Source organism: Astyanax mexicanus, chromosome 9 (assembly GCF_023375975.1).
Source record: "Astyanax mexicanus isolate ESR-SI-001 chromosome 9, AstMex3_surface, whole genome shotgun sequence".
Classification (NCBI taxonomy): domain Eukaryota; kingdom Metazoa; phylum Chordata; class Actinopteri; order Characiformes; family Acestrorhamphidae; genus Astyanax; species Astyanax mexicanus.
The window spans coordinates 35,463,506-35,479,538 of record NC_064416.1 but is presented as its reverse complement, the minus strand read 5'-3'; the positions used below and the strand labels follow the sequence as shown (position 1 = coordinate 35,479,538).

Sequence of the window (16,033 nt, the reverse complement as noted above, 5' to 3'; positions counted from 1 at the left end):
TATATCTCTGTATACACTGTATTACCTTGTGTATTAACCACTGTATTAACCTGTGTATTAACCACTGTTTTAACCTGTGCATCACATTAATTCAGTGATGTAGAATGGTTGCTGAATACATTGTTTTTTTCACATTGCAAAGCACCTATATTGTAAGCCAATTAAATATAAATGTATATATTAACAATTATGCATTAATTATGTACAGATTTTGAACTGTGCCAGTGTACATTGGAACTGGATATGAAGTGAACCTATCAGTCTTAATAAAAGATCATCTTTTTGTTTACTTTAGTAAAGTTAATAACACTACAGCTGGTCATGAGTGGCCTTCAAATGATCTTGAGAAGAAATCTTTTTTCTGAAAATAATATATTGCACAATAATTATAAAATCGTCATAATGCCAATGTTTCTGGCAATAAAGTGAGCATTTGTTTTAAACATTTAATTTGTGTTTGGTTAATGTCTGTGTGATCAATACATCTTAAATGAGTATGGAATTAAACATGAATCTGAATGAAGTGTGGATATTTTATAAAGAGGTTCCTTGTTATTTTTCTGTGACTTATATATTTCCTCCTTTTTTCGCTGGACAATAGCAGTATAATGCTCTACCACATCCCACAAGAGGGCAGTGTCATTCCAGTAAGAGTCATTCTGTTCTTCTGTCCTTTAGAGGGAGCCATTTCCTCATCTGCAGTGCTCCAGAGATATATAGTAAGTATACTTCAGTACTCTGATCCATACAGTACATACAGAACATCCCACACCGGGACCAGGACAGGGTCTCCTCCTGACCATGCAGCTGTTCAGCACAGTGTGGTAATTTCCTGCTCAATTATAGTTGGTTCAACTCCGGTTCACAATTCCTCAAACTGCTGAACTGGAGTTGAAGATTTTTGATAATAAAAAAGGAAAAAGGCCAAATGTAATTGACTGTAATTGACTAAGCAAGTGCACTACTCAGTAACACGTCATACACTATAACACCTTTGGCAAGCATTACAACTTTTAAACACTTCTTCAGTTCTTGTTTAAGGCATTTTCTGCTCTTATTTGTTTGCGGGAGCCTTTTTTTAAAGATTATTGGACTTGCATGCATTTCTCTCTTAAGTTCATCCATGATATTTACATTGAGAGCCTTTAGGGTTCATGACAAAACCTAAAGCTTGTGCCTTCTAATGTTGCCCAGTGTTCTGTATAATCCTGCTCCCATATCTCTGATTTTATCTATTGGTCCCACTTTACTTGAATTATCCATTGCAGATGACTATTGTAGATGTTGTTCAAACAACATGTAACATGAATTCTTAGTTGTAAATGTAAATAATTCTACGATGAACCCTAATCATATACCCTAACTTTAACCCTTTAAGGTTAGGTTTAGAGTTAGGTTTAAGATTTTATGTTTTTGTTAGGGTTAGGATTAGATTTTAGGGCTAATTTAAGGTTAGAATTAAGGTTAGCATAACCAATGAAAATCTTTTACATTCAGCTAAAATGTAAAATGTGCATAGGTAGATTAACAACACTGTTTATACACACAGTACCTTGAGGTAGTTTTCTGGTTGCGCCATCTTGAAATTAAGTCTCGCTTATTTGACTGATGAGCATGAACAAATACGTTGAATAGGGGAACAGAGTGCAAAGTGAATTGTTAATTGTGTAAAACCTTATTTGCTTGCATTGTAACCCTATTGGGAGCGTCAGGCTGTGTTTCGGAATGCTGGGAGAGAACGAAAAAAGTATCACTGCACCCTATGGTCATTTCACACTGGATTTCTTCTTTAAGCTAGTAGGCCTTTTTTGCCTGTAGAATACAAATGATAGGGCCGTGGCAAAACCATCAGTATGTCTCTATTGGGGTAGTACTTTGTGGGGTTTGAGGTGTGTTATTAAGGTTGAATGATGTGCTTAGTTTTGAGAACTGCCCCTGAAATGTTTAAGAAGAAAAGAGAACAAATATTTATCTGCTTATTTAAAAAAAAAAAATAGTAATAAACTTTTATATGAAGTTTTTTTGCAGCACATTTGTCTTTTTAAGAGCCAGACTGCTTTGGTTTCATTTTAAAATCACTGAAACTATACCCTGCCATGTGATCATGAAGTGATCATGATGCTTGAGAAAGTTGTGAGCTGCTATCTTGTGAGCGAGGCTGAACACTTGCCAACATGCACATGAAAGGCGCCATGAGTTATGGGAGTTGAAACAAGGCCTGCTAGTGGGTGCCAGATGGAGAAGACATTCAATTTTTTAAGGTTGTGCAGACATTTTCACTTGTGTACTAGGAATACATCACTGATGGCCGGACATTTTCCTTCCTGTTTTTTTTGGCAGAATTCATAGTTCCATCAATTTCCTCAATCAGCAAGTTGTCCAATTCCTGAAGCAACAAAGCAGCCTCAGACTATCACACTACCACCACCATGTTCTGTGTGATGTCCTTTTTCTGAAATTCTGTGTTTGTTTTACACCAGATGTAATGGGACACACATTAACACTGAATCATTATCACTGAACTTAACTGAGGCAAGTAAGTCCTACAGTTCTACCTCCTGGATGAGTTGCCCATGCCCTTTTGGTGTAATTTCTGTAGCCGATCACTCCTGGGAAGGTTCACCAGTATTCCATGTTTTCTCTATTTGTAAATAATAGCTCTCACTGTGGTTCACTGGAGCCCAAAGCTTAAGAATTGACTTTGTATCATTTTCCTGATTGATAGATGTCAATGACTTTTCATTTGTTTTCTCATCTGTTTTTAAATTTCTTCAAATCGCAGCACAATATGTTGCTTTTTAAGATCTTTTATCTGCTTCATGTTTTTAGACAGGTTCTATTTAAGAGCTTTGATTGAGTGACTTGATTCTACAGGTCTGGCAGTAATAAGGCCTGCTTGTGGTTAGTAGTGAAATTGAACTCAGCTTTCCAAAAAGTGTGGTTAGTCACAAGTTTTTCACACAGGGTCAGGTTGGTTTGGATTGTTTTTTTCCCTTAATAAATGAAATCATAATTTAAAAAATTGTTTTTTTTTTATTTACTGTAGGTTGTTGGTAGGGTATCTTTGTCTGATATTAAAACTGATTTGATAATCTGAAAGATGTTACTATAACAAAAAAAAAACAAAAACAAAAGAAACCTGTAAGGGGCCAAATACATTTTCACAGCTACAGCTACAGTAGTAGCATGACCTATCCTCTTCATAATTAACATAAATATATTTAAAGATACTATGACATAATTACAGAGCTTTTTTATATTTCAAGGCATTTATTTAGTCCCTAAAGCGGACCTGTCTCCTAAAATAACCACATCTTGTGGTGTGTTAATTGTGTGAAACCTGACATATGCTACTTTTCAACTTACTGTACTGTAAATTTATGCTGACTCAGACCTGTGGATATGTGCCCAGTATGCCCTGTTGGTGATCTGTTCCTGCTCAGTGACAAACAGGTATGCTGACTCGGGGCTGTGGATAACTCACGGTAAATACAGTAAAATCACAGGACAGACAAATTCCATGACCCTGCTTCAGCAGTGTCCTGCCATTCAGTCTATCAGCTACTCTGAGCATCTGAGTGCAGTCAGCGGGCCAAAAATGACAAAGCGTACATATGGATATGACTTCAAAACTCCCCCATGAGTCATTACGCCAGAATGCAGAGAAAACCAGAGCGAAATGAGGCAAGTTGTTGCTCTGGGGCTTCAGCTGTCCTGCCTCTGGTCCTCAGGGCTCTGGGATTCCCTCTGTGCAGAAATCCCATACTCATAAACCACTCCTAAAAAGAAAGAACAAGCCCAGTGGAATGATGGGACTCTGTTAAACCCTGCTTGACTTCGTATAGAGAGCAAATAAGAGAATACTAAGCTTTATTTGGCTGTATCTGCTGATCCAGCATTCCCTCTGTCCTATAGAGTGCTAACAGACAGAGCGCCAGTGGGCTGGGCAATAATTCAAACTTCACGTTACCGAGCTCCGAGGGGGGTGAAGTGCTCTCCGCTGATTCAGACGCTGTGTGTATGTATGCTTTAGAAAGGAAAATACATGCTGCTTTCACAACTCAAGACGTAAAATGGATCACATCCAGTGGGGCCAGGAGAGTCAGCACTCTAGAGCTGCTGGATCTGTTGCACGGTTGTAAATAAAGCTCGCAACTGGAAAAATGTCTGTTCCCAATTGATTTAGCTGGAATTGAGCTGTTGCTGAAAGTGCAAGTTTGCTTTGTTAAGTTCATTATTGTTTTCTATGAATTTACAGACATGACTGGGAACTGCTGACTAGGAGACAGTGACCTTCAGACTGAGAAGAGCCAAGACTTCAAAGAGGAATGTACAGTATCCTCCTCTGCTCTGCACCAGATAGTAAGTCCAGTATACTTACACTTTGACATGACAAAATTCACAGCACTTAAAATTGTTCTCTACAAAGTAATTTTCAAAATATATTAATTATTGCAAACCATTACCTCAACTAACTGTATTAACTTTCTTGTTAAATGTTGGTCTGACTAAATAATCTGAGTGGACAAAATGAACGCATTTTAGTTGGTCCCTAGTTGAGGTCAAGATAACTACTTTGCACATGCTCATTTTGACTCCTTAATTGAACAGGGTCTACTGAGCAATTCTGCAGGCGTTTTCACCTGATGTTGATCAAGCAGTTGGTTTTCAGTGCACTATGGCCATTTTCAGAAAACTTACACATTTCCCATTGGCTCCTGGCAGTATCTGTTTGCATATTGGATGTGTCCTCCCAACACTGACAATCAGTGTGCAATCATTCTCCACATGCTGTTTTCTTGTGTGCCTGACCTCATTGTTAAAGACTATAAGAGCAAGTTGCTATATTTTCTGTTGCTGAGTGGGACTATATGCTGGTCACACTGTCATAACTATAAGTTTTGTAGTCAATAGTTAACTTAATGATCATTAGTTCCCATTTGCTTAAACTTGAACAAACAAAAAATATATAGTTTTGGCCCACTATGTGAATTTGATTATTGCAAAACATTGACACTGACACAACTTATTTTTTTTTATTTGATCCTAAAGTCGACAGAACTTACAATACACATTTCATACAGCTTAAATTAGGCCAAATAAAAACATAAAATGAATTTTTAGGTGGATGAGACTAAATATTTGAAGTTTTTTATGCATCTGAATTAAAGATTTCTAGTTGGTACAACTAGTGGTGGTTTTCTTCAAAACTTAAAAGTTGGCCTTAAAACTCTAGTGCAGTAACTTTGCTTTTAAATTTTCTTTAATTGTTATCCCATTTTCTCCCCAATTTACATGGACAATTACCCAACCCGCTCATTAGGACTCCCCCTATTACAAGTGATGCCCCAACACACCAGGAGGGTGAAGACTCACACCTGCTTCCTCTACTACGTGAAGTTAGCCACCGCCACTTTTTGAACTGCTGCTGATGCAGCATTGCCAAGTAGCATTACAGTGCATTCGGAGGAAAGTGCAGCGACTCAGAGCAATGCCAATTGTGCTCTCTCAGGGCTCCGGTAGCTGATGGCAAGCTACATAACCAGGATTCAAACCTGCGATCTCCTGATCTTAGTGGCAGCGCTTAGCATGCTGGACCACTTGGAGCCCCCTAGTGCAGTAAGTTGCCTTAAAATTTTGTTTTCTCAGTTTTTTTTTTTGTATTTGTTCTGGTCGCACAGAGTCCACTGTTTAGTGGAATCTGTCTTGACTTGCTTTTGCACTTGACTTCGGCTTAGTCTTATTTGGATTTGCTCTTATTTAGGCTTGATTCTCTCTCTCTCTCTCTCTCTTTCTCTCTCAGACTCTTGTTTCAGCTTTGCCTCGCTTTAATGTGTGTCATAGTCAGCTGGGGGTCCTAAATCAGATATTCCTTCTTTCAGAGTTGGTTTTGACTCGTACTTGATAAAGGTGCTCTCAACTACCACACTTATTACATTACACACATTATGTAGTTTTGAACTTTCATTCCTCCTGTAATTTATTATTATTTAATCTTGAATGTGACTGAGTGCCTACCACCCGTACCACACACACACACACACGCCATTCCCACATCTCCGTTTGTGTGTGTTGAACAGAAAAAAAACACCAGCCATTGACTGCAGTGTTGAAAGGAAAAGCTCAGTGTACGTGCATGATACCCTCTCTGGAGCCGCCACTCCACGCTGGTACGTGCAGCCCTGCATAGAGCCTTATTAAAGAGAAATCGGAGCTAATTAAGACGCACATGCCGACCCCACAGGGGCGCTGGGAAAATCACAGCCAGAGGACCTGAGTGAAAACATATGCGGCTTCTCATCATCCAAGCACACATACACACTGTCAGTCTTTCACTCATTTGAGTTCCTTCTTTCTTGTCTTTCATATGAGCTTTTGCATCCATCCTTTTAATCGCCTGCACTTTCTCGTCTAATTTGTCAATTTGTTATATGTTCCAAAGCTCTTCATGGCTTTTTAGAATGTCATATGTTTCCATTCTTCATCCCGACTGATCTGATAATCTGGTTGAGCTCTTTCTGGCAGCTCTGTCTGCCACACAGGGATCAGCAGTATGTGGTGGGGGTTGTGGGGGCAATACAAAGCCGAAAGTGATAATTTATCAGCCCATCCAATCCAGTTATCTTGTACAAAACTAAAGTACCAAACCGTTTTCCCAAAATGTGAAAGTCAGATTTTATGATGAAATATTGCTTTAAAGTGACAATATGTACAACATGGAGCTTTTATGTTCTATTTGCCTATTATTGTGTTACATACCTGGCAAACCGGGGTGTGTACAATGTACAAAGTACAATTCAAGGATAAATCATACAGTACTTGTTGCCTTGCCAGTGCTCAAACGTGTTATACTGTAGATGACTTAGAAGATATCATACACACTGGTCCTTTAAGAAAGTGAAATAAAGACAGATAAATGATAATACTGAAGTATTTCTAAGTATGTGTGTGTTGAAGCTGGACCAGGTTTATGATATGACCCCCAGTCTATTAAATATAGAGAAATTTGATCGAGGAAGCTTTGTGAATACCTGGATGGGATTAGGATCAGTCTTGCCTCTGGCCACCAGCAAACTCATGGCACACATATATGTATATTGTTTTGTATAGACTAATTTATATATCATCAGATCAATGTATACTGTAAGTAACGTACAGTTGCAAGAAAACCCTTTGGGATTACTTGGTTTTCTGCATAAATTGGTCGTTATATGTGTTGTTGTCACAACAATAGACAAACACAGTCTTCTTAATCTAATACCACACAAAACATTTTATGTTTGCATGGTTTTATTGAACATGCAACTGTATATAGCATAGTGCAATTTTGCTAATCTACCCATATCTACAGTAACTGTGAATTACTATTTAATTGCATATTATGCATTGGTATGCATGGTTTTATCCATCTAGCCGACCTAGCTAACTAGCCATACCCATTTACACCTGGTCACTTCATGTGACTAGTATCTGAATTGTATTTACAATTTGTACTTTAATATGTTTTAGGTTTGACAGAAATTCGATTGCTATGTGGGATAAACTTGATGGGAGTTTTAGATGAGGAATCATTAAAATCTCATAATTCCTAAGTGTAGCCCTGACTTCTTAAAATATATTAGAATATGGTTTCTGACATAATATGGTTTTAAAAATGGTTAGAATTAGACACAGGAGATGGAAACACAGTTTAGAGGAGAAAAAGAAGATTGAAAATAATCAAGTCTGTTTTGTCCTTATACCTATACCTAAACTGAATATGCACTAAATACATTGACTTTGCTACTGTGATATGAACTCAATGAAGCTGATCTAAAACATGGAGAAGGGTACAGGCCTACCAAATGAGTGGGCGAGTCTAAAATGACTCTGGTTGCAAATTTGACAACACGCCGACATTTTTGGCTTCATTTCTGTGAAACACAAGGGAATGGAGACGTGATGTACATGTTTTCTTCTGTTATTGCTAATTTTGACTGAATTAACACAAGTGTACAGTGCAATCTGTAGCACCCAACTGAAGAAACAAACCACCAAACATTTCTTCTGATTGATTGACTACATCTGGGGTAGCAGTGTGTAAATTTAATCCCTATTAAAGTTTTTCCTTGGAATCTGAAGCATAAAATGAAGCAACAACTCTACACAGTAAAAATAGCTGCGCTCACACAGACACAGAGATAAAGAACTGTAATGAGACTTTTCCACTCATTTCACAACATTTCAGCTGTATTAAGACTAAATCAGAGTGGATTAAGTCTTTGAAGCACACCACATTATAACACATCTGCCTGGAAGAAAGGTGCCAAAACTAACACAGCTTCCCAGCATCTCTCCATCTTTCTCTCAGAGTGTCTGAGTGTGTGGTAGTGTATTATCTCTCACAGTGTCTGGATGGGCTGATGTGGAGAGAAGGAGAGAAGCCATCGGCTGACCACATCATGGGCTCTGGTTCATACCTAGGGCAAACCTTTAAACCGTCCCATTTATAATGAAGAGCTCACTGAGATAATGGAAGATTTGGAGCGATGTCCTGCAGTGTCGTCCTGCTGAGTTCAGAGGAGGATTCTAACAAGGAACTCAAAGGGCTGACCATTAATAGCATTATTGTGGCACTTCTGAAAAAAGGAAGAGTTTTATCTATCAGAGATGATGAGCATGACTGCAAAAATGATAAATAAAGCTTATCTAGAGTGAAACTATTTTGTTTTTCCTACAATGACAAAGGGAGAAAAGCTTGTCAGACGTTACAAAGTTTTCAAGTTTTCACAACGATAATTTGTCTAAACTAGAAAACATAATGATTGTTCCCGAGTCACTAAACACAAGTCCAAGTTGAGTCTGTAGTCATTTGAATACGAATCCAAGCCAAGACTACATCTTTGTGTGTTAGAGCTTAGATTGGGCTCCAAAAATTCAGCCCGAACTGACCCGTGCTCTTTCTGCTTGAGTTCGCACCGGCCCGCCCTATACACTTTCCTTTAGAGCCCGAGCCTGAATTAAACCCGGCATTTTTTGAGTAAGAAGAGCATTAAAACTGAGCTTTTAAAAACATTTTGGACTGTTTAAATGAGCGAAATCTTTTCAGAATGATGTTCATTAACATTGCAACACTGAAGAAGCATAGACCTATTATTTAAGAACAATGTTTATTAGGAACTGATTTCCCCATATACTCTACAGTAAGTAACAATATCTAAGAATGTAAAACATTTTCTGAACAAACATTTTTTAAAAACATATAGCCTATAGCAAAACACAAAAAAACAACAATAAGGCTATGCACTGCATGATCATTAAATCGAAATAGACCAAGAACAATAACATAATTTACAATGGCTTTCGTCTGCTCTAATATAACTAACAATGAATTCTAGGAGCTTGCTGAAATAACGTGTTGTTACTATCAACAACTAACGTGAAGTAGCTCCATACCTGTGACTTTCCTTCACATTGGGCCAAAGTTAGCTCACCTGATGTCATTTTTCTCCTCACTTCAAAAAGCTCCATTTTATTGGCCTGGCTACACACAGTGCTGCAAGTCAAGTACTTAATGCAGACAAGCGGAGGAGCTGACGTGTGCACAGTGCTCACTGCACAGTTTCAGAGCTGCATGTTAATAATATTCTAACTTGTGCAACATTTTTTTTAAAACACAGTTTGATTTGTTAATTTACTATATTGTAATTATCATGCCATATCTTTTTATAAAATAAAAACAGCATTAAAAAACAGTGCCTGACCCGACCTGGCCCGAGGAAAGTAGTGGGAAATCTCGTCCCGACCCGGCCCAAGTACGATATTCGATGTTCGATATTTTACTATATGTGATATTGCATTAAAAATTCTCAAGTTCTTGGGGGATGGAAAACCAAAATGAAAAATTGTAAAAATCTAATTTTCTCAAATTTCGCAAAGAGAACATGTCCAGGAAGAAGAGAATGTCTTTACACTTGTAGCTCGTTACCTCATTACTCAAACCAAACAGGTTAAATACTGCAAATAATTTGGCCCATCTTCTTGATCCAGGGTGGACGAAACAGAAGAGTCTTGTTGTCTTGCTTTGATTTTGACCAAACCATAAAAGTACCACTGTCACACCTAGCCACCGTTCCACTGTCCTGAGATCAGCCTCTCCGGATTACTGAGACTCCGCCCTCACTCACCTGATGCATATTGGCTAATTGCAGTTGTGTATGTGTATATATATTGGGACTCAGTTTCTCTGCGAGATATTGCCACTCTGTGACTTTATTGAGCGTTATTCATCCTGTGTTTTGGTTTTCTGGATTTTTGACTATTTGCCTGTTTTTTCGACTCTGATTTTGCCTCGTGATTTTTGTCATTAAAGCTTCTCTGCATTTGCATCCCATTACCTGGTCTGCGTGTTACAACCACTAAAACATCCTCTCCTGCTGCCATTTCCACCGAACACCCGCCGCTGACCTTCCTGTTCCAACTGCATCCCTCACACTTCTCTCAGCAATTTCCTCCAGTTACACCACTGAACAGTTGGGCTTTCTTCAGCCCCGGGGCGACGCAGTTAACGCTAACTGTAAGAATAACGTCAAACACATGTTAGACCAGCTTCTGACCTGGATAAACATCACACTCCTGAGCTCTAGCTGCTGTCAGCCATGATGGAATGGAAAATACAACCGTCCACTACCAGCCAAAAGTCTGGAATCAATGACTTTAGTAATATAAAACCAGTGTGGTTTCAGATAAATCTAAAAAAAAAAACTTTCACAGGTTTGAAATACTTGGCATACCTGTTCTCTACTTTGAAAATACAATTTTACTAAAATTACACAACCTTTTATCACATTAGAACTAGAATTAACTTATGTACTGTTCCCTGTGCTCTATGAAAGAAAACCTTTTCTATATTTAAGATAAAAAAAGATATATAAGATATATATAAGATAAAAAAAAAACAGTGCACTTCAGAAATTCTGTCTTCATATTAGGATTACCATGTCATTTATGGTCCTTCTGCATGTTAACTTTGTGTATTATTAACCTCTGCCCTCAATTGTGGTATATTAGGTGGGCTGGAGGGCTCAACAATGTCCATTATCAAAACATATACATCACATTTCCATTGTGATGCTAACCAGCACTGAATTCTGTTGGCTGATGTATTAAAGCTGGGGATCCAGAGCTTTCCTCTGAGCTGCATTGGTGGTTGACTTTACATGTATTAGAGGAGGCTGTGGTTGTCCTTCGGTAAAGGTTGAATAAAAAAGATCAAGGTAAAGGTAGAATGAGGAAGAAAATCTGCTAAAACATCTTGGCTGTGTTTAAAATGTAGGAAATGTAGAAAAGGAAGGGCTGCACGATACTGGAAAAAATTGGCATTGCATTGTTTAGTATATTTCACTGGGTATAAAAATATATTTTAATATACTGTACTACAATTTGTTAGTTTTTTAATTAACAATAGTAATTTAATTTGCTTTCTAAAAAGTTACATGATACATTGTACTTTAAGTGAACTACTGTAACAATTGTTTTTAACACACTTTGCTAATAAATTACAAAAGTATATTTGGAAATAAGTATTGTAGAAATATATTGAATTACATTAAGCAAAAAATAGTCTAATTATTTAAAATACACTATATTGTAAAAGAGTATGATCAAAGTGTACTTTCAAACATTTGATAAAACCATAATATGAATGTACTTTTAATATTTTTGGTAAGTACATAAATCTGTTTCTTGGCAAGTTCTTCTTCACAAGTCTTACACACTGCTTTTGGATAACTTTATGCCACTTCTGGTGCAAAAAATCAAGCAGTTCAGCTTGGTTTGATGACTTGTGATCATCCATCTTCCTCTTGATTATATTCCAGAAGTTTTCAATTTGGTAAAAATAAAGAAACTCATCATTTTTAAGTTGCCTTTATTTTTTTAAGAGCTTTTTGTTAGGTTTTACAATTACTTGTAAAAATTGGAATTTTAAGTCATGACAACATTGGAATCTAGCATTCACAATCAGTGGTCCACTTGCATCTGGATTATCAATGTACTGAGTGTTTGAGAGAGGTAAAGTGATGCAGACTAGTGCTGGCTCTTACACCACCAAGCTACATGCTTTTTGTAACGATATATATCAAGATATAAAACAATGCAGGACTGTGACCTCACCAGACCTAGCCCCACCTGCAAGCTGTCTCGCGTCAGATATCCAGATTGAACGAGAGCTGAGTCAGCCCTTTAGAGTCAGGCGATCAATCAAAAAAAAAAAAAAAAAACAGCTAAAGAACAATAATCCGCCCTTTAATCTGGCATTTAAACGGCCTTTAAAAGGTTAATAAGAGCGTTTTTCTGGGATTAAAAGCTTGATTTTGGCACAAAACTGTGCCAGACTGAGGTGCACAGCTTTCAACAGGCTGTCTGCCGCTGCGTTTACAAGCACGTGCCCAGCCATGTTGGGCAGCAAGGCATCAAGTCAGTGATTTTTTGGGGTTTTGGACACAGGTCTTGAACAGGTGAATCAAAAGTCTGAAACAAAAGGGAAAATTACATATCCCTAATGGGTAAGAAGGCATATTTATTAGGCTATGTCCAGATCATGGGTGCCATCTTGAAAGCCCGTTTCAGAAATAAAAGGGTGTCCTGCGTCTTTTCACCCACCCTGTATTAATAAAAACAGAAAGCAAAGCAGTTTATTATGCACCAAAGTTGAGTAATCAAGAAAAAAGCACCACATGTTTAACAGAAATGTCCAAAGTATCAATTACAATCATTGTTGGGTACATCCTGAAACCTGTTCTAACTCTTTTCACATGTTGAAATCTTCTGAAAATAGCTCCAGACTCAAGAATCCTGCAGCGCTGCAGTCGTTACACAGCTGGCTTGGCAGAGTTTTGTACAGAACATATTAGAATTCATCTCAAGCTCACTTAAGCCTTTTGATATACAACAGCACTTAACAGTTCTGCACTTTAAAAATAGCCAGCGTGCCAAACACAATCTCCGTCCAAGCGTTTGAATCGAAATCACATACCCACTGTCTGAATATTTCTGGAGTATTTCTGAAGCTGCTCAGCTGTAAATGTTCCTTTAATGGTTTACCAGCCCGTGTTTTACTTTGGTGTCAGATTTAAGACCCAAACCCATTACGCATTTCTTTTTATTTCTCAACATCTGCATTAGGTTACTGCAGCACTCAAGAGTTCTTACTGTTGAATATGCTCTATATACAGTAGATGTATATTTTAATCTTATAGGGCTTTCTGTTATATGTATAGGTTTCTATGATCTAAGACTGTGGGGAGTCACTGAAAAAGGCCTCCAATAGCTGGCAGAGTTCATGATGATGACAGGAGTCTGTAAATATTTGTGCTTTCTGATTGGCTCACTTTCTCAACTGGAAGCTAAAAGATAACAGAGAGGAGAGGGAAAACGTAATGTGATAAAACAAGATGATAAACCAAAGTACCCTAGTAAAAAAAGCTGATTAAAGTATACTAAGCATTATTATGCTATAGTGCACTAAAGTGTTCTTGTAGCCACATTATTAATCAGTATATTTAAAGAGTGCTAAAATAGAACAACTTTTTTTTTAGTACAAAAGTCTTACTCAAAGTACTAAAATGGAACTATTTTATTTATATTTAAGTAACATTTAAACATACTACTTCATGTATTAAACCCCATATTTTAAATATGCTTACAGTAAAATTATAATACATTTAATGAGTATTACAACTGTATCACTATTATACATCGAGTATATTAGAAATGTATTAAGAATTAATGTTAAATATATTTACATTAGCACACTTCTAGTATATTTCATTGGGTATAAAAATATATTTTAATATACTGTACTACAATTTGTTATTGCGTTACAAATTTACTTTTTTTTAAATTAACAATAGTAATTTAATTTACTTTCTAAAAAAGTTACATGATACATTGTACTTTAAGTGAACCACTGTAACAATTGTTTTTAACACACTTTGCTAATAAATTACAAAAGTATATTTGGAAATAAGCATTGTAGAAATATATTGAATTAAATTAAGCAAAAAATAGTCTAATTATTTAAAATACACTATATTGTACTTTAAAAAAATTATGATCAAAATGTACTTTCAAACATTTGATAAAACTATAATATGAATGTACTTTTAATATTTTTGGTAAGTACATAAATCTGTTCGTTCGCAAGTTCTACTTCACAAGTCCTACACACTGCTTTTGGATAACTTTATGCCACTTCTGGTGCAACAATTCAAGTAGTTCAGTTTGGTTTGATGGCTTGTGATCATCCATCTTCCTCTTGATTATATTACAGAATATATTTGTTAAAAAGAAAGAAACTCAAGAAAATCATTTTTAAGTTGCCTTTATTTATTTTTTTGTAAAAATTGGAATTTTAAGTCATGACAACATTGGAATCTAGCATTCACAATCAGTGGTCCACTTGCATCTGCATTATCAATGTACTGAGTGTTTGAGAGAGGTAAAGTGATGCAGACTAGTGCTGGCTCTTACACCACCAAGCTAACATGAACTGTGACTCACAGTGGAGGAGCAGGCAGGCCACAGATGTTTACTACCTCAGTCTGAACAAGATTAATAGAAACATACGACAGAAACAGAACGCTGATTCTGTTTTGTCTTGGCTTAGATTAGCTATGAAAGTGATTACACTCTGCAATTGTAAAAATGTTTCATTCGCATAGGTTTAGTCTACTGAACCTGGAAACCTTGTGAGGTGAGTTGTGAGCCGACAACTGTCTCCAGTGTTTTAAAATTGGATTGCTTTATACATTTTACACGCTTGCTGTCATTTACTACATATTGTTCCTTTAAGGCAAACTTTTTATTTAACTAAATTTCAACCAGATGTTTCCAGGTCTTTGATTTGCTTATCCATTCAAAGTTGGCAGAAATTGCATAATGCCCTAAATATGCCTTAAGCTCTTCTCAGCATGTAGACATTTGGTTGACATGTTTCTTTCTGAGTGTGGGAATATCCCTCTCAGCATGAGAAAAGAGTGAATATCTAATCTTGAGATCTAGCAGAGCTGAACTCCAAAGCAAGCTGACATCACACAAATCAGAACACGGTATATACGGTACCAGTCAAAAGCTTGGACACACTTTGTCTCTTTCTTTTTATGATTTATGTAAATGTATTACTGAAGACATTATAGCTATAGTAGCTATTATTCTGTAAACAAAAACTTCTGCACACACCAGAATGTTTTATACTTTAGATTCTTCTAAGTATCACATTTATCTTTGAGGACAGATCTGCACACTCTTGGTATTTTAATCTCAGTGTCTTCATGAGGGAGAGTCACCTGGAATAGTTTTCTAAGTGTCTTGAAGGAGTTTCTGGAGGTGCTGAACAATAGTTTCTGCTTTTTCTTCACGCTGTAAAGCTCCAGTTCATCCAAATTTACCGCAAATCACCATCTCAGTTCATCAGGGGATTGTGGAGGTCAGATACTTTTTTTTTTACTGTTTACTACATAATTCCATATGTGTCCTTTAACAGTTTTTTATGTTTTAATATTATTTTTTTCTACAATGTAGAAAATACATAGAAAGTACAGAAATAAAGAAAAGTACTGAATGGGAAGGCGTGTCCAAACTTTTGACCTGTACTGTATGCACAAACGTTTGTGAACAAGCCTTCTAATTAATGCATTTAGCTACTTTAAGCTCGCACTTTTGCTAATACAGATGTGCAAGTGCATAGACACAGAATTTCTAGTCTATATGTACAGTTGCAAAAAACAAGTGTGTGAATCCAGATGGATGGATGGATGGATGGATGGATGGATGGATGGATGGATGGATGGATGGATACTTTATTGATCCCCGAGGGGAAATTCTAGACATCCAGCAGCAGGTATTTATAGTACACAAAGTTACAAAAAGATAAGGTATTACAATACATAGAAATACAATGAAATAAAAAATACAATTAAAAGTATAAAATTACAGTCTTTAGTGTGTGTGTGTGTGTAATGTAGAATGGAGGTAGTGCAGTTGAACACAATAG

General features: G+C 36.8%; 1 long non-coding RNA gene across 1 annotated transcript; it reads left to right on the top strand.

Annotated features, from left to right (window-relative positions):
• Positions 1 to 656: 656 nt before the first annotated feature.
• LOC125804530 (uncharacterized) lies at positions 657 to 6,038 on the top strand. Its single transcript, XR_007440638.1, has 3 exons — positions 657 to 719; positions 4,259 to 4,362; positions 5,324 to 6,038. It is a non-coding gene; the product is annotated as an uncharacterized LOC125804530 (long non-coding RNA).
• Positions 6,039 to 16,033: the final 9,995 nt, after the last annotated feature.